This window comes from Schistocerca serialis, chromosome 2, assembly GCF_023864345.2.
Source record: "Schistocerca serialis cubense isolate TAMUIC-IGC-003099 chromosome 2, iqSchSeri2.2, whole genome shotgun sequence".
NCBI classification, from domain to species: domain Eukaryota; kingdom Metazoa; phylum Arthropoda; class Insecta; order Orthoptera; family Acrididae; genus Schistocerca; species Schistocerca serialis.
Genome location: NC_064639.1, coordinates 279,818,031 through 279,841,341, shown reverse-complemented (window position 1 = coordinate 279,841,341; position 23,311 = coordinate 279,818,031).

Genomic DNA, 23,311 nt, shown 5'->3' with positions numbered 1-23,311 from the left:
TTTCGATTTCTTCACATCTTTCGTGCAGCTCATTTCTCCTTTGCAGACCTGCCCTTCCTACGTATTCATTCCTAAGTAATTTACACTATTGTATTCCAGTCACTCCCCGAATAATTTTTTTACTATCTTCTTCATCAGCTGAAATATTGCTTCTGGTACCCGAGGACACCTGCAGTTATATTCATTGTGCAAATGTTTGTCCAGCATATGTGATTGTACATTTTAGAGAAGTCCACTCCTTTTCAGCCGAACTGCACCATCCACAATTCCTTACCGCCGTATGGACATTCTTAGCGAACTTCCAATGCGTCATCATTCCTCAGTGTTTCAGTATCCCACTTCGTTCCACATTGTCTGCTCTGGACAATTTTATCATACTTCAGCCCACTCTTCATCAATACTAAATTGTGCTCTGACTATATCTGCACCCTGATATGCCACACAATCCCGTGTCGTTTTCGGATTCATGATTTAACCCAGTTGGAATCTTCCAGTGTCTCCGGGTCTTTTCCAAGCATACCTGCCCTTCTCTTCTTGTTATTCCTGTACAGAGTATTCGCTGTTACCATCTGAAATTTATTACAAATCTCATTCTCTTCACTCTCTCATTTCTACTGCCAAACAATTGTTATCCCGTGGCTCTTTCTTCTATCCCATCCCCTACAACCGCTGTCCCATCCCCGATGATTATCAGATTTTTCATTACTTCTTCCACAGTGTATTACCAGCTCAATTGCGTCATGTAGTTTCTCTGTCCCTTTATATTCTGCTAGCGACGTTGACATGTGTATCTGAACTATCACTGTCGACGTCGGTTTGCTATCGAATCTAATCAGAACAACCCTATAACTGAACTGTTCATAGCAGTTCACTCTCTGCCACACTTCCGTATTCGTAACGAATCCTACTCTCGTTACATCATTTTCTGCTGCTGTTGGTATTACCCTATATTCGTCTAACCAGAAATCCATACCTTTTTTCCATTTCACTTCACTGACCCCACTGCATCTAGATTGAGCCTTTGCATTTGCCTTTTCAGATTTTCTAGCTTTCTACCACAGTCGAACTTATAACTTAACACGCTCAGACTCGCAGAAAGCTACCCTTTCTTTGTTGAAATGGTTCAAATGTTTCGGAGAACTATGGGACTTAACTTCTAAGTCATCAGTCCCTTAGAATTTAGAACTTCTTAAACCTGACTAACCTAAGGACATCACACACATCCATGCCCGAGGCAGGATTCGAACCTGCAACCGTAGTGGTCGTGCGGTTCCAGACTGTAGCGCCTACAACCGCTCGGCCACCCCGGCCGGCCTTTCTTTCGTTATTCACTGTTTTTCTCGTGGTCACCTTCCCCTTAGCCGTCCTCTCCATAGATATCCAAGTGGGGGACTGTTCCGCATTATTTTGCCAAAGGAGAGATCATCATGACAATTTTGAATAACAGGCCACATGTCATTTGGATACACGTTATGTGTCTTTAATGCAGTGGTTTCCATTGCCTTCTGCATCCTCAGGCAGTTTATCATTACTGATTCTTCCGTCTTTACGGGCAGTGTCCCACACCAAAGACAAGAGAGAGTGCCCTTAGCCTCTGTCCTCACCTCCACCCTCTTTGACAACGCCGTGGACAAGTTGAGGGTGACTTCTTATGGTGGAAGTCTTTGGAAACAATTACTGATGATTTTTATTCAAAATCTAAGCAATGGTGGGTTTCGGACCAGGGACGAGTATGTTTGCACTACTTGTCAAAGACGCTACTTATAGATCACGGGTTTATCCCACTCTACCAATTATAAATCCACCCAACTGTAAATCCGTCCTAACTGTAAATCCGTCCCAGCTATAAATCCATCCCACCAATGCAATCTCATTTGCCCTCCCTTGTCCTTCCCCTCCGATCTATCTCTACCTATTTGTTCCCTTCCTTCCTCGACTTTTCCTACGCCTTTTTTTCCCTTCGTATTATGGTCTTAATGACACCTCCAGCTATTCCTGCTCAGTAGCCACTCCTTTCCTATCGATACACGTCACTTTCCCATCTTTACACACCCCGATATCATGCTAAGGGTTCAATTCTTTCCACTCAGACAACATACTATTTTTCCAGGGAAAGCACTCTAAGTCACAGTGCAATACTTCATTTTTAAGTTCCAGGTGTTACAACGTGTTTTAAATATATTATTATTTTCGTTTTACCTCTTCGTACTCCTAATTTAAATTAACTAGTTTCCTTTGTATAGAACCTTCCACATTGTCATCATTACAACTTCTGAAATCGTTTGTACAAGTCTTACCCTTACGGGGCGGGGAGAATTAAGTAACAGCAAAGAAGAAAAGAAGAGGAAAGCGCACAGCAAATCATTGTAGCCTCTAATGTCCAAATCAAGTATTGTTTTTCTTGTGCTCGGTTTAGAGCCAAGTATTATCTTTCTTTTTTTTAATACCACCATATTCGCCTTTGTGTGTTAGCTTCACTTAAACGTCCCCACAAATGTCTGTATATTCATACATGCCATACGAGGACTTTTATTGAAATTTTTTTAAGTACAACAAGAGTTTGTACAGTAGTAATATTGTTGCTATTTACTGCAGTGTTTTGGGGAACTGTCAAATTTTAGCAAAAACATTTCGAAATTTGTGGTAAGATCTTATGGGACCAAACTGCTGAGGTCGTTGGTCCCTAGACTTACACACTACTTAATCTAACTTAAACTAACTTACGATAAGGACAACACACACCCATGCCCGAGGGAGGACTCGAACCTCCGACGGGGGGAGCCGCGCGAACCGTGAGAAAGCGCCTTAGACCAGGCGGCTACACCGCGCGGCAAATTTTAGCAGAGGTGCAACTTCTCGATGTGGCTGGTTTGTAGTTTCCATAGTATCTTTTTCACTCGTGCCGCCCTAGTCAAAAACCGTGCAACCGTGCGAACTGTACTCGATAACGTGACGTTATCGGGAGAGGTCACAAGTTTACAATCCCAGAGATAAGGAAAAGTCTGATTTTATATAACTTTTCCAATCCCATTTGGTTCTAGAAGTGTAGGAAAAGACAAAGTTTTCGGTTTTGCCCATAAAGATAAATTTAACCTAACATCACAGAGTTGCTCTCCCTCCCCCCCCCCCTTTCTCTCTCTCTCTCTCTCTCTCTCTCTCTCTGGTTGTAAGAGCAGTGGAAACCGCGGTGGGAAATCGGACAATGAGAACGCCTTGCGACGCTCGTAAAGCCCTCTGACGGGCTCTGCAGTAAACGCCCCATAGACCGGGGCACAAGCGTATCTGCTGGCTCAGCTGCTGCGTTCTGGAATTTTCTAGAAGTCTAACGGCATTCCATTTCGCTTCGATTCCGGGCTCTTCGTAAAGTTGTGGTGCGCGCGCGCGCGCGCGCGCGCGCGCGTGTGTGTGTGTGTGTGTGTGTGTGTGTGTGTGTGTGTGTGTGTGTGCTCGCGTGCGACTGTTTATGAATGATCATACATTTCGCTTAAAGGTCCTTCAGAGTTCTTTTTGTATTTCATTGGTGTGTAACTGCGTAACTAACGGTTCTCCGTTAATCAAGATGTAGGTAACAGCCTCAGACTTGATGGTTGCCTTTCTCAACATTTATTGGAGCTATGTGTTAGTTAAACACTGAAACGCCGGTCTGGAAAGAAAGAAACCTAATTTTTTGCTTGGTGACAAGCTGTTAGTACTTGCTGAGTACCGAGACTATAATGAATATATCGTGGTAGAACAAAAATTAAAATATACGATTTGTGTTATCGGGAGAGGTCACAAGTTTACAATCCCAGAGAGAAGGAAAAGTCTGATTTTATATAACTTTTCCAATCCCATTTGGTTCTAGAAGTGGCACAAAAGTCGAAATCATTTGCAGAACGATATTGGTTACTACATGAAATTAAAATGCTATATTCGAAAAAACAGCACCTAAACATGATGCTCTATGAGACTCATCTAGAATTGGCAAAAAACGTAGGAAACGCCGCAGTTTTCATGGTACTAGTAGAAAAAATTGAGCACAACACATACATAGCAATGAAACATTTACAAAACATACATAAACACAAGATAATGAAACTAACAGTAAAAAAGACGCAAAAATACATTTACATTTTAAATGTGAAACCACATGAACACCAAACACATTCCATCCACGCTTAGTTAACCTAACAGAGACAGAACTACACGAAAACGAAAAAATGCTCTTGGAAAAAGGTTTGAAACACTGCACCAATAGCAAACTGAACAATCAGTACATAGAAAATCTCATAGTAGAAACCGAACACATCCTTACACATGAAGAACAACAAAATAATTGTGAAATAAACATAGGACTGACAAGAGAACTAGTAAAATAAGAAATAAAAGGCATAATAAAACAAACACAGCAGACACACAATAAGAACAACCAAAGAGAAGCAGCTACTATGAAAAGGTTAAAACAAAAGTTAACAAACAACAACGTATTAATAACAAGAGCAAACAAGGGAAATGTAACAGTACTCATGGATAAAGAGCAATACATCACAAAAACCAAGGAATACATAAACACCAACGCAATACAAAAACTGAAGTCAGATCCAACTACACGATTCCAGGCAAATGTGAAACGAACACTGAAAAACATTGAACACACACTCACAGACAAACAGAAATACTACTTAACACAAAAAAACCCACAAGCACCAACACTCCGCAGTCAACCGAAAGTACATAAAGACGGAATGCCAATGAGAGCTGTTTTCAACTTCAAGAAAGCCCCAACATACCGCATAGCCAAACACCTCCAAAAGTTAGTTAGAAAACACTATAAAGTAGAAAACAACAGAACAGTGATAAACACAGGAAACCTAATAGAAAACATACAGAACATACAGGTACCACACACAGCATCACTGATTTCATTCGATATAGAAAATATGTATACCTCCATCCCTATCACAGAAACAATAGAAACCATAGAACAAAATCTCTCATCCCACAGCAACCTCACCACAGACGCAATAAAAGAAATAACAGATATGCTCAGACTGACAACTGAACAAAACTACTTTCAGTTTGAGGAAGAATATTATCTACAAACTGATGGACTGCCCATGGGATCCCCAATATCAGGAACACTAGCAAACATTTTCATCAGTCACCTTGAAAATCAGATATTTGATAAGATAACCACAAATGAAAGTTTCAAAATCATATATTGGTACAGATACGTGGATGACATTATTTGTCTGGTAGACGAGCCAAGTGAAAAAATAGATGAACTCCATTCAGAAATAAACAAAGCTCATAAGAACATAAAATTCACACTTGAAAAAGAAAAAGAAAATCAAATAAATTTTCTTGACATTACAATTAAAAAAGAAAATGGAAAACATACATTTAACATCTTTAGAAAACCAACAGCCACGGACACAATAATACATTCCACATCCAACCACCCCCACAGCCAGAAACTTGCAGCACTAAGACACATGTTACATAGATTAAACAGAATCCCACTCAGCAAGAGAAACTATGAACAAGAAATGAACACGATCATACAAATAGCTAGGAACAACGGGTATGACACACATGTGGTACACAGGCTCAATGAAAAAATAAAAACACAAATAAAAAACAAACACAACATTTCCACAATACAAAAGAACTCACAAGCAGAAAACTTACAAACACACTCAACAAACACACATAATGACAACACCACACAGAAAAGAACCAGATGGTACACCATGACCTACACACATAAACTAACACACAGAGTTGCAAACATCCTAAAGAGACAGGGCTTCAAAATAGCATATAAGCCTGGGCAAACCCTTCAGTCACACCTAAGCCAGCCAGCTACCAAGAGGGACAAATTCCAACAATCAGGAATATAAAAGCTGTGATGCAGTATACATAGGCATGACATGCAGGAATTTTGAAACAAGATACAAAGAACATATCAGATGTTGGAAGTATGAAACAAACCATTCCACATTTGCAGAGCATTTAAAACACTACAACCATCATCCTACAAACATGGAACAAGAAATGAAAATAATGAGAATAAGCAAAAACATTTGACAGTCGGCAACAGAAACCAAAACATTGCATTAAAACAAGCGTTCAGTGCATAGTGCTGTGGAATGCGGAAAAAACAGCAAATTGGCGCTCATAGGAAGAAGAACGACACCAAAAATGCAACAGGAGCGTAATATGTAAGAAATTGTCTACGCAACCTGTAAGTACAGTTCAAAACATTACTACTTAATAGGAAATACCAACCACCAGAACTGTTTATAACCTACAGGCACAGTGACAAAAATGTAAATAAAATAGCTAACATATGTACATATTCCAGGCCACTGGTGATGCCTTGCAGAAAATAAAGGCGAAACGCGTATGGCACTAAAATTGTGTTTCATTCATTTGCTGTCAGACGGTCCATAAGTAAAAATTATCAATATACCGTAATATTACACGCAACTGAGGAAGACCGGACTACAAAAGTTGAAGAAATATACCAGTTTATCTGGAATGAAACATCCAAACCCTGACAGTAGATGGTAGTCTTTGACCTGGAGGAAACTTGTGATCGGATACAGGAGAAATAAAAGAAAATGACCAGAAGTTCAGATGGCTAGTGCTCCCTCTAACTGCAAAGATAATAAACGAAAAAGATGTGCGCCACAAAATGGCAGTAAATTCTGCTTAGGTGAATTTTGACATGAGAAGAAAGACGAACATTTATGTGTTCGAATAACTGTGAAGAGTAGTGGCACACATCGATTAGAAGTGTGGGTACAGGACATAAAATTAAAATAATGCACACACACAGGGTAGAAAATGGTTTTAGGAGACTATGCTGAGTGGTGAGTTTAGGAGATAAAATTAGGGTAACAAAAATTGAGATGATGGTGGTGATGATGATGATGATAATGATGATGTTTGGTTTTGGGACACTCAACTGCACGGTCAGAGCCCTTACAGTCTCCCGATCTTTACACAGTCCAATTTTAGCCACTTCACGAATGATGATGATGATGATGATGGTGAAATGATGGGTAAAACCAACACCTAGTCCCCAGGCAGAGAAAATCACAAATCCGGTCAGGAATCGAAGCCAGGACCCCGTGATGTACAGGCAGGAAAAATTTGAGAGGCGGTTAGTTATCTGATACCATATAGGAGAAACACTAATAAGTCACATGTAGAGGTTACAGGAGAAGGTGCCGTAAATTACTTGGAAGGGGTTTCTCGTGAATGAAGGGACGTGGGGAAATGAAACAATGTGTGGCGGAAATAAAAGTTTCTATGAGAAGGAGATGGCTGCAAATGGTCAAGACGAGAAATACCCTGTGGCTATGATTTAGCGATAAACGGCATTTGGTGTTTGAAAGAAAGAGCTATTGGTATTCATACAGTTGCTCCTCTTTTCTCCAAACGCCTATTTAATTTTCCTGTAGGCGGTATCTATCTTCCCGCTGGTGAAACATTCTTCTAAATTCCCACATCTGATTGTCCTGCCTGACCTATGGACATCGTAGCAGATAGAACTTAGTATGTACTTTTTAACTGGACGAAATCAACAGAGGCAAAAGTAATTTCGAGATTATCTCAAACGACATTTATAGGTCTGTTACTATTTACAGCATACGAATATATATTGCTTATAGAAGAAGCACGCGGAAGACATGGACAGACGTCAAAATGTCTTTCTACATGTACAGTCTTAGACATAAAAACTGATTGCCGTCCAGCCGCCACAAAGCCTAAGTGCGAGTCGTTCATTTAAGGTGGCCAATAAAACCGACCGCCCTGACAAAGCTAAGTCTGGCCATCTGCATAATCTGGCAACACGGCAAGATGTGGAAGTTTGTAGGAAGTATTGTCTACTGTTGAGATGTTGTCGTGTTTTGTGAGCCCGTAGTCTAGTGGTAATTGCCGTCCGTTCTAAACTTATAGTCATGTGTTCGCGTCCAACTGTATCTCCTTTTTTTTTCCCTACCGCATTTCGGCCCTCGTCTAAAGTTATTAGTCTGATTGAACATCGAAGATAATTCGCTACACATTCTACCCACCAGTAATAACAAATACTTCCAGAAACAATTTCGCACGACAGCTCGTGGCTGCGTCGCGATCATAACAGCTTACGCTCGAGCGTTTCCTCGCGCTGCAGCGGCTACCGGCCACCGGCCAGACGTCACCCGCCGCCTGAAATTGGGCGCAGCCCAGGTGAACGCGGCGCGACGCTGGCAGTGTATGTGTCAACTGTCATTTTCGAGTTTGAAGTTCCAGTTATCATCTTACAGTTAAGCATTGGATTTTGCATACTGGAAAATCATGAACTGCGGTTAGGCGTTGTAAAATTGAGTCACAAGTGGAAAAAGGTGTAACATCTACAACACAATATTTACCTTTGGTATAATATAAGGATGAATGCAGAGGAGGCAGCTCGAAAGAAGAACTGAGTGTCGAGCGAATGCTTTTGGGAAAAATATGCCAGAAAAAGGTATTCCTATTTCAACAAAGATCGTTCTGCCGTGAATGATTTTCCACATTAAGGAAGTCTGGACTGTTGATATAAGTGATCGATTACCATTTAACCATCATGCGACATTTGCATTCAACAGACAAGGCTCAGACGTCTGGTGTAGGAGTACTGCATGCTCTAATTCCAAACAGCAAAAATCAACGGAGTGACTATTATTGCAGTTTTGCTAGAACGTCATCAGGTCGCTCATTGAGCATTCGTATGCAATACTGTTACTGGTGACGAGTTATGATGCCTTTGTCGTTAACTTCCCAAGAAGAAATGAAAGGCTGAGCCCTACCAAGAGACATAAACTCGAGCAAATAGTAGTGTGAAAACAATATTTTTCCATCTTATAGCTCCTAAAGTGTGTTCTGCACTACGAATTCTTCCCCAAGCGTGTGTCCATGAAAGCTGAAATTTGTTGCCAAGAATTGAGACACCTTTCGATCGCAGTGCAACAAAATCGACCGACAAAACTAAATAACGTGTGCTCTGCATGATAACGCACTCTGTTGATATGAGAAACAAAACTATCCAGGAGAATGATAGGGAAGTCATCTCTCAGTCACTTGTGTTGGTAGGGAAGTGATCTCTCAGCCAATTGTCCCTCTGGTCGTATAATCCTAAACTTTTACCTTTCCCGGTCTTTGACGTTTCAGTCCGTCCCCTGACGTCTTACTAAATGAAGTCTGAAGTGCACTCACAGTAGTGGTGCCTGCAGCATGAATTTTGTAAAGTGTTCCGGCAGCTGGCAGTCATTGCTGAATACAGGCATGTGCAAATATCTGCACTGCTCTAGGGCAACTCGTATTTGTTGCATTTTTCCCATACCGTAATTAGCGCAATAATGCAGCCGAAATTGGACGACAGATTCTTTATCATAAATATGTATTCTGTCATTTACAATCAGTTATCTGCGGGAGTGTACAGAGCAATGCTTCGTTACGCGTGGCAGAACGCTGGCTACGATATTGGTGAGCCAGTGAACAACTTCAAAAGTGTCACTGACGTGGCGTTCAACACTGATATTATAGAATGTGCAAATACGCCAGGCGATCAACTTGCATTTCTTCACTGTGCGTTTTGCAGTCATTCGTATTGCTCGGAGCATTTTATTGACATTCCACATTTACATTTATAGTTAAGATTGCTGCATGGTGTCTACAATTACATCTACAGTGGTATCTAGAGCATGACTGCAGAGTTTTGCAGGAAAACGACACCCACCAGCACACTCAGAGGTACATAATGGTCCTGTAACCAAACGTTCATACAGATCTGTTTGTTAGAGCCCAAGTACTTTCCTGGTCAGTATGCGTGGATGTACAGGTGTGATGGTGTGATGCTCTTAGTAACGTAAGCCCATCCACCACGGCAACGTCATATGACATCGGATCGGAAAACTGCTTTTAATTGTTCTGAGGCCAAACACTGCATTAAAAGCATCACTTACGTGAGTTTTTAATTGTCCTGAGGCCAAAAACCGCATAAAACCATCAATCCAAATCAAATTGGATTATTAATTTCCGTGTGACTGGCGCTAAGCATGTTCAATATGCTGTCCTCCGTTGTTTGCAACAAGTTTAAACGTAGAAACATGTTCCACAACTGTTCGAAGTCTTTCCAGGATCACGTTCAGAATATGTTGCGCGATGAGTGCCATCAATGCAGCTAAGTTTTCAGTCGGAACACTGAACACAAAATCTTTCATGTAGCCCCCACAGCCAGAAGTCAAACGGATTACGATCAGGTAATCTGGACGGACAGGCTGTAGGCAAATGGCGGCTGATAATTCTAGCATTTCGGAAGTGGCGCTCAGCAACTGCTTAAATGGATTTGCAATGTGTGGAGGTGCGCTCTTCCATAAAAATGATCCCATCCCACACATTCACGCTGTTGGAGAGCTGGAATGAGGTGCGCAAAAGACACTCATAGCGCTTACCGGTGATGGTACGAGTAATAGGAACGGAAGCACCGGTCTCTTCGAAAAATATGGCCCCATGATAAATGATGCTGTAAACCCGCACCACACAGTGGCCTTTTAAGGATGAAGTGGTATTGGCTGATTTGCATGTGGATTTTCGTTGCCCTAACTCGCCAGTTCTGTGTGTTGACATATGCTGTCAGGTGGAAGTGTCCACAAAATCTTCCACGGCCAATCATTGTCCTCTTCCATGCTAGCAAAATATTCTAGAGCAAAGGTGTCTCTTGCTGGCAGGTCAACAGGAAACAACTCTTGCACACGAGTAATTTTGAATGGATAGCAAAGAAGGATGTTTCGTAGGATTTTACGCATCGTCGTCTCCTCCCGCAGCTGCTGTGGCCACTGCTGCCACTGACGTCGAATCAATCCGTTCCCTCTCTCTACCAGGTTGCACACCAGAAGAACCCGTCTTTTCGAATCATTTTCTCCAGACCCACGGCAGTCATAGGACCAACGCCTTTTTCCAAACGCCTCAGTGTCCGGACCTTCTGCAGAGCGACGTGTGCACAGTCATCATTCTTGTAACACAGCCTTACAAGCAGAGCACGATCATGCATTGAGGCAGTCACGGCGAAAGTTGCAGACGGGAATGGAAGAAAAGCCGTGTACCCGGCGTTTTTGTACCAATGGTTCGTGCGCATCACAGGTGTTTTCATTACGTATTCTGACACATACAGCGCCATCTATTGATCAATTTTCACACTCCTTTTTTTTCTTCCGCCATACGTTTTCCCCCCTTCTCCGATAATATTCCGTTGCAATTTGACGTCATTCTGACCAGTGGTGTTATTTCTACAGCGTTTTGAAATTTTAACTTTAATTATAATCACCCTGTACTTCAGACATTCGTCGAGTGCATGCCACGTCGTGTTGCGGCACTTCTGCGTGCTCGCGGGGCCCTACATTATATTCAGCAGGTGTACCAGTTTCTTTGTCTCTTCAGTGTGTGTGAGAAACTGAGCCGTAGGGGTTTTCAATCCTGCAGGCAGTCATTCAACACCGAGATTTTGCATACCCTAGGCTATACCAGTCCCCATTACTTTCCCCTCTAATTTTTCTTCCAACCCCAAGTTAAGTAATCCTCTCGCAAATCTGTCATTTCTTCCAGTCTGACACACATGCAGACTCCTATCCTCGATTAAACTTTTTAGTATTTCTTTGCTTCATATTTTGTCTTCCCAATTCATATATAACATTCTTTGGTTCCACCACATTTCAGTTGCTTACAGTTTCATATCCAAATTTCCGACGATGTAATCTCTATCGAGTTGGGTAACGGTAAGCAATAGAATAGAAAGCATTACTTTCTACGACTATCTTACCTTTGAAGAAAATAGTGGAAAACTGGAATACGCAATGAGGGTCTGAGCACCATGATATTCTGAAGCAACAGCAGCTGCAAGGTACCTTGGTGCTCTGTCCTGCGCCCATTATCTTTGGGGAGACTGTGAACTGTTTGCTTCTTGAGAGGCGATGTCCAACAAGAACAAAAATTCAACAAATTTGCGGAAATTGTTGTTGGATGGCACTGGAATGCTATGCAGAAGTGAATCTCCACTGAGTGATAATTTGGCTGTGTTACATTGCAGCCCCTCTGGCCTGGATGCATGCACGTTTTTAGCTGGGAAAGGTGTCAAAGTCATTATATCCTCTCCCAAGTCAAACAAGTCCACAACTGTTGTAAATGGTTCTCGATATTCTCGATTCTGGCACTGAGCCGGAACTGACGTCAGAGGTGACTCCAGGGACATCTGGGGATTTTAGTGGCCACGAGAGTAGAGAGTAGAAAAGACCATGTGTGTATGAGCGCTGTCGTTTTTTAAAATGGCACAAGGATACCATCGCATGAGATGTAACGCATAAGGATGTGATCGACTGCAGCTTGCTATCCTTGCCCTCATGTTCTCAAGGCCTCCATCGTCGGACTCTTGTCACACGCGAATGCCCAACAAATCTGGATATTGAACGTTTCGTCCAACCGACCAAATGGAGACACAAAACTCTAAATGTGCTGATAACTGTCGCACACGATCACGCGGCATCTTCATGTCCTTGAGTGTCAATACCTAACACTCTTCTCGACCCTTATATATTCTGCATCCTTATATACCCTACCAGACGTTGTAACAACACTGAACGTGGATAATACTAATGGACTCTGGTGGTCGTTATACCTATCACTGGAATTCTCAGTTATCATTATTTAGATACCAGCGAATGGTGTGCACATGTAGAAACTTACACTGACATTCAACCACGTCTTCTGGGTACTTCAGGGAAAAGAAATCCAATTCTGTTAGATAGCAAAGAACTTGGAAGACAGTTTAACGGAATGGAGAGCGTCTTCAAAGGAGAATATAAGATTAACAACAACAAAAGCAAAACAAGAATATGGAATGTAGCCTAATTATATCACATGATGCTGAGGGAATTAGATTAGGAAATGAGGCACTTAAAGTAGTAGACGAGTTTTGCTATTTGGGCAGAAAATAACTGATGATGGCCGAAATAGATAGAATATAAAATGTAGACTGGCAATCGGAAGAAAAGCGTTTCTGAAGGAAAGAAATTTGTTAATGTCGAATATAGGTTTAAGTGGTAGGAAGTCTTTCCCGTTCGTATTCGTCTGCAGAGCACCCATGTATGGAAGTGAAACATGGACAACGATCAGGTTAGACAAGAAGCGAACAGAAGCCTTTGATACGTGGTGCTACAGAAGAATATTGAAGATTAGATTGGAAAATCACGGAACTAACAAAGAGGTACTAAATAGAATACGGGAGAAGAAATTTGAGGCACAACTTTACTAAAAGAAGGGATCAGTCGGTAGCACACATCCTAAGACAGCAATGTATCGCTAATTTAGTATTGGAGGGAAGTGTGAGGGGTAAAAATCGTTGGGGGAGATCAAGAGATGAATAAAGTAATCAGATTAAGAAGGATGTAAGTGCAGTAGTCATTCAGAGATGAAGACGTTTGCACAGAACAGAGTAGCGTGAAGAGCTGCACCTAACGAGGTTTCCGACTTAAGACCACAACAACAACAACAACAACCAGATACTTTGTAAGCTCGTGCCTTGTTTACTAGACGACAATGCGCAGTTGTACTGAAATTCTTCCGGAACTCAATTGCAGTATCAGATTCTTTCCGTATTCCAGTTCGAGTGGTTTTTCTTTTCTTTGAGAGACCAGTGACATTACTGCGGACATGTGTATAAAATCCTGTGACCTGGAAAAAGACAAACGGCAGGAAACCGTGGAAACATACTCTTTGTGTTGTCTCCTAGTCACGAGAATCTGTCCTCATCCACTGTCGCCGTTGGACGTCCCGTAGCGCATCGGTGTCTGCGCGTGCTGTACTCGCTCGAGCTGGATCGTCTAATTTCGTTTGCAGTTCCGCCGCTGCGGTCACGGCGGCGTGGGTTGCGCCTGAAGCAAATACGAAAAAACAAATACCGCTTCCGAACAGTTGTGGCTATATTTTTTGCGGTATGCGGCTCAGTGAAGCACAAGAAGCACAGTTACGCAGTTTTCTTTCGAATCCAGATTTTTGCCGAAATACCGATGTTAACTTTGCAAGTACATCTGTTTTTACGAAAGGCGTTCAGCAGCTCGTTCACCACATCTCTTTCTGAAAGCAGGCTGATTTCATTCAGGATTCCAGTGTATCATATGAGTCACAATTCATTAAAAGACTAAAAACCGGCCTCGATTGCGAAAAAGGTACTAGTGTTAAATGTTAACCCAGGTTTCGGCGTAGATAACTACACCTTCTTCAGAACAACAATAAAACCCACAAGTGCCTAAGAAGACCTTTGTCAATGATTAAAAGAACACCATAGCTATACATTTATAAATGAAAAAGAAAAGGAAAACACAAACAGTACATATGTACAAAGTCAAAACCACTACTTAACTTCATGGTGTACGCTCCACCTCACACCGACCTATGTTCGATGGGCCATGACCCGCCATAAACTGCAGCTACAAACGGTCGCTCACTTACAAGCCTGACCCGCTATCTATACGCAAGACAAGGGAAGTTACTTGAATGCGCATGCGCATACGAATACGAGAAAGTTTATACATGGGTCGGGCCTGAATAGCCCATCAACGTATATCAAAAAATGAAATGAGCAGAACAAGAGACGAGCTAAATAGGAGATGAAAGCTAAAAATAACCGCACACGGTTGGTTCAAAAAATGGTTCTGAGCACTATGGGACTTAACATCTTAGGTCATCAGTCCCCTAGAACTTAGAACTAATTAAACCTAACTAACCTAAGGACATCACACACATCCTTGCCCGAGGCAGGATTCGAACCTGCGACCGTAGCAGTCGCGCGGTTCCGGACTGCAGCGCCTAGAACCGCACGACCACCGCGGCCGGCGCACACGGCTGAGTGGACGTAATCTAAAGACGTCGTGGTAATAAAGATATAGGGATAAAACGTGAGGTGCTCAACGGGTGATCCACGTTTAGGAATATATGGGCTATTTACGCCCGACCCATGTATAAACTTTCTCGTATTCGTATGCGCATGCGCATTCAAGTAACTTCCCTTGTCTTGCGTATAGATAGCGGGTCAGGCTTCTAAGTGAGCGACCGTTTGTAGCTGCAGTTTATGGCGGATCATGGCCCATCGAACATAGGCTGGTGTGAGGTGGAGCGTACACCATGAAGTTAAGTAGTGGTTTTGACTTTGTACATATGTACTGTTTGTGTTTTCCTTTTATTTTTCGTTTATAAATGTATAGGTATGGTGTTCTTTTAATCATTGACAAAGGTCTTCTTAGGCACTTGTGGGTTTTATTGTTGTTCTGAAGAAGGTGTAGTTATCTACGCCGAAACCCGGGTTAACATTTAACACTAGTACCTTTTTCGCAATCGAGGCGGGTTTTTAGTTTTTTAATATATTAACCAACGATTGCTGACGCGCTGCGATGTTGAAGGTTCTTAGAGTCCCAATTCTTTTGACTCCAAAATCCAATTTTTCAACATAATCTCCGTTTACCGTAACGTCATTACGCCACCTCACTGGAAGGGCGTATATGCCAGCATGAGTACGACTTTTCTGGTCGACGACGGAGCTAACATCTTGTTGCATCAATAACCTCCTCCTCAACCACGTAAACATCAAGCCGTGGGTATCCTTCGTTAGACAAAGCTAATGTAAGTCGGGAGGTGAAACACCCGTGCTTTAGGGTGAATGAGGGAGAACAGTCTGAAGTTGAGCCGTGCGTGGCTCGTGTCCCCGCCATTGTGTATTTTACACCCTGTTTTTAACGTGCTTCTATCTTACTACGTTTATTTATGTTACTACTGTCACTGAGTTGTTGCTTTGCCTGACCGCGAGCGCCGTTAGCAGCTCGTATCGACGTATCCCCTTTCGTAGTATGTTTGCTCGACCTGCTTCCCGGTCGTTGTCTGTGATAAGGGAGTTCGGGTCGCAAGTTCGGCTCTGCCAGTCAGTTGGAGCGCGTGTGGAGTAGTTCGTACCTACCAATTGGGGAGTTGCAATGCGGCACTAGAGCAGTCGGGTTGCAGCTGTGAGGTCTGCGTCGATATGGCTCTCACGACCATTGCCGCCACCCATCACTTGATCCGAGCCATGGTCATGGTGGATCGTCGGTCGTTCGTCCTACCGGACGACGTGTTTTGGCTCGCCGATCGTTCATGAATCGGCTGTGTGTGTGTGTTTGTGCGTGCGTACGCACCGACTCCCGATTTGTCTTCATGCACGCTTAGTTACTGTTACGTATCGTTCAGGTCTTCGTGCAAGTGTTTGTCAGCTTGAGTGTGTTGGCGTTATTTCCACTGACGACTATTTTAGATGTTGTCGGCATTCTACGGTCGTCAGTCGGTTGGTGCGAACCAGGGAGGATATCTCCGTGCGGTGCAGTCGGCTGGGTCCGTTGGTGGTCCCTACGCAGTGTCGGAGCGTGTGTTGAGCTGTCCGATCGCTACGAGCTTCGTGGCTCATCGACTCAGAACATCAAAGTTGAGTGGTGTGTACTCAAGCCACGTCCGTTCATGTTGCGTCGTTCATTTCGGTAGTTCGCTGTTGGGAAGCTTTTCCTGTGAGCAACACAGAATGTTTGTAGTGGTGAAATCGAGCCTCCATGCGGTGGACTTAACTATATTGGTTCACTGCAATTCAAGTGCACCAGCGGAATTTTCTGCGTTGTGGCCGTTAATGTTGGTTGGGTTCCTACGGATCAAGTGTAGTTGGGCTCACCACCTGTCTCACCTAAGTGAACGAGGGCAGACCAACCCCCTGGAGGCTTCTGAGTGCTGCTGCCTTTACTGTCTTTCTCACCGGTGTTTAATTCTCTGATTATAATCTATCATAGCCAATGATAAAAAAATTCTTGGTTTCACTGTGTTTTATGTAAGTTTGAATTTCGGCAAATGGATATTTGCTGAAAGGTTATTGCCGTTGTGTTGTCTTTTCTTTTAGTCTGGTTTCAGCTACTTAAAACTTACGGCTTACGGTTATATAATATTTTAAATTTTGTAACATTAATTGTGGGTCTTCAGCCTTGGAACCTTATTCTTAAAAGTACCCTTCAATCTTAAACATTTCGGCTTGGAACCTTATTCGTAAAATTACCTTTCAAGCCTAAACATTGCGGGCGGCCTTCTGCCCTTGAAAGGTTATGGTAATTTATTTTAAAATCTTGAAAACTTTATTGTGGCCCTTCAGCCGTTTGTATTGCATCTTGTTTATGTTTGTCTATCCACCCTTGCCTTGGGGCTTTCAGCATAGCTGATATATATATATATATATATATATATATATATATATATATATATATATATATATATATATAATTTTATTTGTAATTGTAACTGCGTGTTTTCAGTCACTTGAAATGTACCTTTTCTTGTTTGGAGGCTTTCAGCCGTGAAAGATTTGGAGTTTGGAACTCGTAAAAAAGTACGGCTATGTGCTGCTTTAGTTGTAAATGTGTTACTAAATTACAATAAATTAGAATTTTAAGGTGAAACTGATCCGAACCTTATGTGCCACTTTTCACAGTCCCAATCACCTGTTCTGCCCAGCGGGTTTAGCGAGCGTTTCAGAAGTTTTGTGAGCGCCTGTCGGATGAGCAGACTTGTATGAGAACTTGCTTTGCCATCGAGAATGAGAAGTTAGTTTGCATTTTTGTGGCGACGAACACGCTAAAGTGGTTTCTTCAATTTCCTGAGGGTAACACGATGCACTTCTCAGTGGATAGTTGCACCGTGAGGGAGGACGTCATAGAGAAAAACACCTTCACAGAAGACCGTCGTCATGTCTTTACTAGCTGAGCGTCCGGCTTGAACTTTTTTTCGGAGGAGAGGTTATGTGGCTCCAATACCAGGACTGACGTTTTGTTTCCGGTTCGAAGTGATGAACCCATGTTTCAACGTCTGTGACGATGTTCGACAAAAAAGATGTCACGACCAGCCTCGTAGCGCGCAGGTGATTCCGCGCAGATGGTCCTTCGTTGCACTTTACGGTCTTCTGTTAGGCGGCGGGTAACCAGCGGCCGCACACCTTTGAGAACCTTAGACGAGTGTGTCAGCACTACAAGCAGAGACGTCCAGTTGCTGAGTGATGTGTTATGCCGGCACGCGGGATGTGGGACAGATTTGCGCCACAAGCGTGAATATTCCACGATGTACCACAACAATTTCCGTATGTTTTTAACCGAAATTGTCCGAGTAAAGGAATGTGTTGCGTTACTTTCTGAACGCTCCTCGTCAGTAAATTCCCAGCTGAGAAATATACTCGGAAGGATCAGTGTATTAAAACACTTGTCAATTTGGAAATAAAATTAACAACTTTTCTTATGATTCACGCAACATTCCAAACGATTTTGAACATCATCACCACTGTGCCTGTTTTTCACGTTATCGAAAAAGGATTAGCATTTGTAAACCTCATTGAGAAAGCAGAAGGAAAAACCTCAGTGAATACATATACGAGTCTGCACGCACCACCTACCTGCCCCGACCTGTTAAAACGCTGACTGCCGTGTTGTAGTGATGACGGTTATCGCTGAAACAACCGGTTTTGGGTTAACACCAGTTGTTTTCGTCCAGTTCAACTGTTAAAATATCTCAAAAAATCGATTTTTGAAATAATCGATTATAAAAATCGGTTTCTGAAATAATAATTTTAAAAATCGGTTTCTGAAATAATCGATTTTTGGTTCTTTATTGCTATCACTTCCAGTGATATGAGTTGACTTTGAACAAAGATTGAAAATTCTAATGAAGGTGGACGAGTAGAACACGATCGATGAGGGTTTGAGGCCGTTGCAGAAATCAGTCCCATTGTGTGCTTCAGAAACGGCGGAGGTGACGGAGACGGGCACGGAGACAGCGAGAGTGAATGTCACAAGTTGATGACTACCCAGCATCGTCGCTTTTAGCAGGTATCAATTTATCACCATGAAGCGACCATAAGCCCGCATCTCGTGGTCGTGTGGTAGCGTTCTCGCTTCCCACGCCCGGGTTCCCGGGTTCGATTCCCGGCGGGGTCAGGGATTTTCTCTGCCTCGTGATGGCTGGGTGTTGTGTGCTGTCCTTAGGTTAGTTAGGTTTAAGTAGTTCTAAGTTCTAGGGGACTTATGACCACAGCAGTTGAGTCCCATAGTGCTCAGAGCCATTTGAACCATTTGAAGCGACCATAAAATTGAGGGTTCAGTTATAATCCAAAGATTACAGCACGTCAATAAACTTATAGGTCTATCACTCAAATTTACCTTCTCTTCCAAGGAAGATTGTGGATGTTTCTGCTTGTATGATGTTAGTTTGTTGTGTCTCCTCGCGTTCTTAATCTTTTAAAGCAAACAGAGAATTGTACTTCCTTGCTACCACACTTCGTCGAGTACTTCCGATTAGAAACGGCACCATTCTACAATACATCTGATGTCTGCGGACGACAGCGAGAAACTGCTGTATAGAACCTGCTAGGGGAACGTCTTGAACACTGCACGTACTCACTTACAGTCTAATAGGCCACGCCACTCGGTAACTAATATATTACTGTCGCTGCAACGCTGTGCCATTTCTTACGAGAAGTGATTGTTGCTAGTTTTTAACGGTACGTGTTGTTATTAAAATAGTGCTGATCGCTTTTCCACATTTTCGTAATATTCCAGTGATTCATAGCAACGGGAATCTTACGAATAAACCTTACCCCTTTTTCAAAAATGTTTTGTTTGAAAATCAAAAAGTTTAGCATTACTGCAATGGCAAATTGATATGCGTTTTTTTTTGTTAGTGAGAATTGAAGAAACCTGTTATAACAGAGACCAAACAAACACCGAAGAATAACGGTCGGTCTTAGCCAACCCTACTACGATGCCGCCGGCAAACACAGTAACATTTCACACCTGGCACTTAGTGCCCTCCATCGGACAGAAACTCTGCTCTGTTTCGTTCAGTAGGGGGCTTGGACAAAATCTGGAAACACCGCGAGAAATGCGTATTGGACTAGCCAAGCCAGCAAGTTGCGTTGTTGTGTTTGACCGCGAGCGGCACCTGTGGAATGTCCTCACTACGTTGTAAGTGACAATGGGGGACTGAGCAATGTTGTCTGTACTTCTGAGTGCATTACGCTGGAGCTAAGTTAATTCAAATTTGGGTAATAGTTGGTGCTGTCGTAGGGGGTGCTTTAGTAACTAATGTAGCCGAAGTGTTTGGTGTCTGAAGAGGCGCAATATCGGAGATTCGTAGCGCTTACAAGGAAATCGGAGAAACATCACCTGCTAGGTCACAACGCGGACGAAAGTGTATGTTGAGTCATCGTGACAGATGATCATTAAAGAGGAGTGTGACGAAAAAGAGAAAGAGGACGACAACTGCAAAAGTCACTGCAGAGCTGAATGTCGCACTTGCGAACAAAATCAGCACCAGAACAACACGAACGCAGCTCCATAAGTAGAGCGTTGCAGGACTAGCTGGAATTCCAATGAAAATACCAGTAACAGGGAAATGCGCCGAAACCATTAAACCTGGATTATGGAGAACGGGTGAATGCCATTTGGTCGGATGAGTATTGTTTCACATTCTTAAGCTTCTGGCCAGTTTACATCCCAAGAGTGAAATATGGAGGGCGTTCCTTGATGATTTTAGCGGCCATATAGTGGGTTTCCTGGGTTATTGGAAATTTTTGGTAAATTCTTATGTGACCAAACTGCGGTGGTCATCGATCCTTATACGCATTACTTAATCTAACTTAAACTAACTTACGATAAGGACAACACACACACCCATGCCCGAGGGAGGACTCTAACCACCACGTGGGAACTCGCGCGGCCGTGACAAGACGCCCAAGACAGCGCGGCTACCCCGCGCGGCTTTCCTGGATTACATTACATTACGTTTATCGGAGCCTCTGCGATGCGGAAAGAGTCAAAGATTTTTTACACAGATACATGGATATTGTGCAATTCTAATGCAGACAGAGTTGTGAACTATAATCCTTGTGAAGATATTCATCGATGGAGTAGAAGGAGTTGGCCAACAGGAAGTTCTTTAATGCACTCGGAAACCGATCATTATCGGTTACAAGACCATTGATATGCTCTGGTAAGTTACTGAATATGTGAGTACCCAGGTATTCGACTCCTTTTTGTACTAATGTTAAGCTTTTATAGTCCTTATGCAGATTGTTTTTGGTTCTGGTATTGCCGCCGGAATGGCCGTGCGGTTCTAGGCGCTACAGTCTGGAGCCGAGCGACCGCTACGGTCGCAGGTTCGAATCCTGCCTCGGGCATGGATGTGTGTGATGTCCTTAGGTTAGTTAGGTTTAATTAGTTCTAAGTTCTAGGTGACTGATGACCTCAGAAGTTAAGTCGCACAGTGCTCAGAGCCATTTTTTGGTTCTGGTATTATAATCATGTTTTGTGTAAAAGAGACATGTTGGTAATGACAAAGGACATCAATGAGTATATGTACTGAGAAATAGTAGTTGGAATACTAAGTTTCTTAAACAGGTCTCTGCATGATGATCTAGGACTGACACAGATTTAATTCTAATGACGCGTTTCTGAATTTTGAAAATGTTCTCTTTGTGAGAGGAGTTTCCCCAAAAGATGATTCCAAAACTCATTAGTGAATGGAAGTAGGCCGAATAAACTAACTTCCTATTCTGCTATCATGTGTACTGCTAATGTGGCTCAACTAAGGCGTTTCATTAAGACGAGTGTGTGAGTTTCCCAATTCAGGTTGTGGTCAATTTGTAGCACTAAAAATTTGAAACTGTCTACACTTTAATTTCATTGTTTGAATCCAGTATACCTATAGGATCAGGCATTCTTTGTGAGATACTAAACTGTATGTACTGGGTCTTGTCAAAATCCAGTGACAATCCATTTGCTGTGAACCACCCATTGATACATACAAATATTTCATTAGCTCATTGCTCGGTGAGATCACGGATTTTTTTTTATACCAATTCTTGTATCATCTGCAAATAGGACAAAATTTGCGTTTTGTGACACTGCACATGGAAGGTCATAGTTACTCTGAAAGGTCGCTTTACTGACAAGGATTATGTAAGCATTCTGGCACGTCGGGTCATTCATGGAACAGTGTTTGTTCCTGAATGGCGATGCAACGTTCTAAGAGAACAGAGCCCCTGTTCACACGACTCGCATAATCCAAGATTGGTTTTGTGAGCACGAGGGTGAACTGTCAATATTATTGAGATTTTGAGGTCTACTTCGGAGAGAAGGGTGCATAATCACTATGGACCTCTATCACAGTTACCTGAACTTGATAGTATTTCACCGAAAGAGTGGTATAAGTTTCCCTTCCTGGACTCGCGAAGGCATGCCGGTCCCGGATCGAATCCACCCGGCGGATTAACGATGAGGGCCGATGTGCCGGCCAGCCTGGATGTATTTTTTGGCGGTTTTCCACATCCCACTGGGTGAATACCGGGCTGGTCCCCATGTTCCGCCTCAGTTGCACGGCTCGCAGACATCTGAACTATTCGCGCTATTCCATTGATTACAGTCGACGCAGACAGTTGGGGTACACTAATTCCGTCCCGGGGGGTACGGGGTGGAGGCAGGAAGGGCATCCGGCCACCCGTTAAACGTTAACATGCCAAATCCGATTAACGAAGGCTGACCCTGCGTAACTGAGGGACAAGGCTCAAGCGGTAGATAGATAGATTAGGAATGGTAATGCGTTGTGTTTCTGGTGGTTTTTGTATTTTTGTTTATCCTTGCATACCTTCGCTTGGCAAGGTATTATCAGTTTAGTCTTAGTAGCAATTCTATTTGATATAGATTTCATGCATACCTTTGTCATTTCAATTAGAAACAAAATCGTGGGTATCACTGCTGTAATTATCATCTGTGTCCACAAAAAGCATTTTCTTCGTTAGTAAACTTCGACAGTACTGGCTCATCGATATCAGAATCTGATTCTTCCAACATTCTCAGCAAACGTTCGTTAGTGAAACCAGTCGTCTTTCTTTTCCAGGAAAAATTGCAGGATCTCGTGCAACTTCTTCGATTTGGCTGTTGATTTACACGCAGACACAAAAGGCGCACGCACTTCAGTCGATTTTCAGTAGAAAGTCGCTAGTGTCAAACGGGCTTCACCCGCTAACACAGTTGAAAATGGATACTTCGAGCAGGCCCTGTACCTTGTCTTCCGATTCCAATTACACGAGAACGGGATCCGTTTGAGTTAACTCCATTTGAGAAAGTGTTATCAGATAAAGTAAATCTCACTGTCCGTATCAAAACATAAATTAGCGGTCAACTTTATAATGTACATAGAGTGGCGTTTG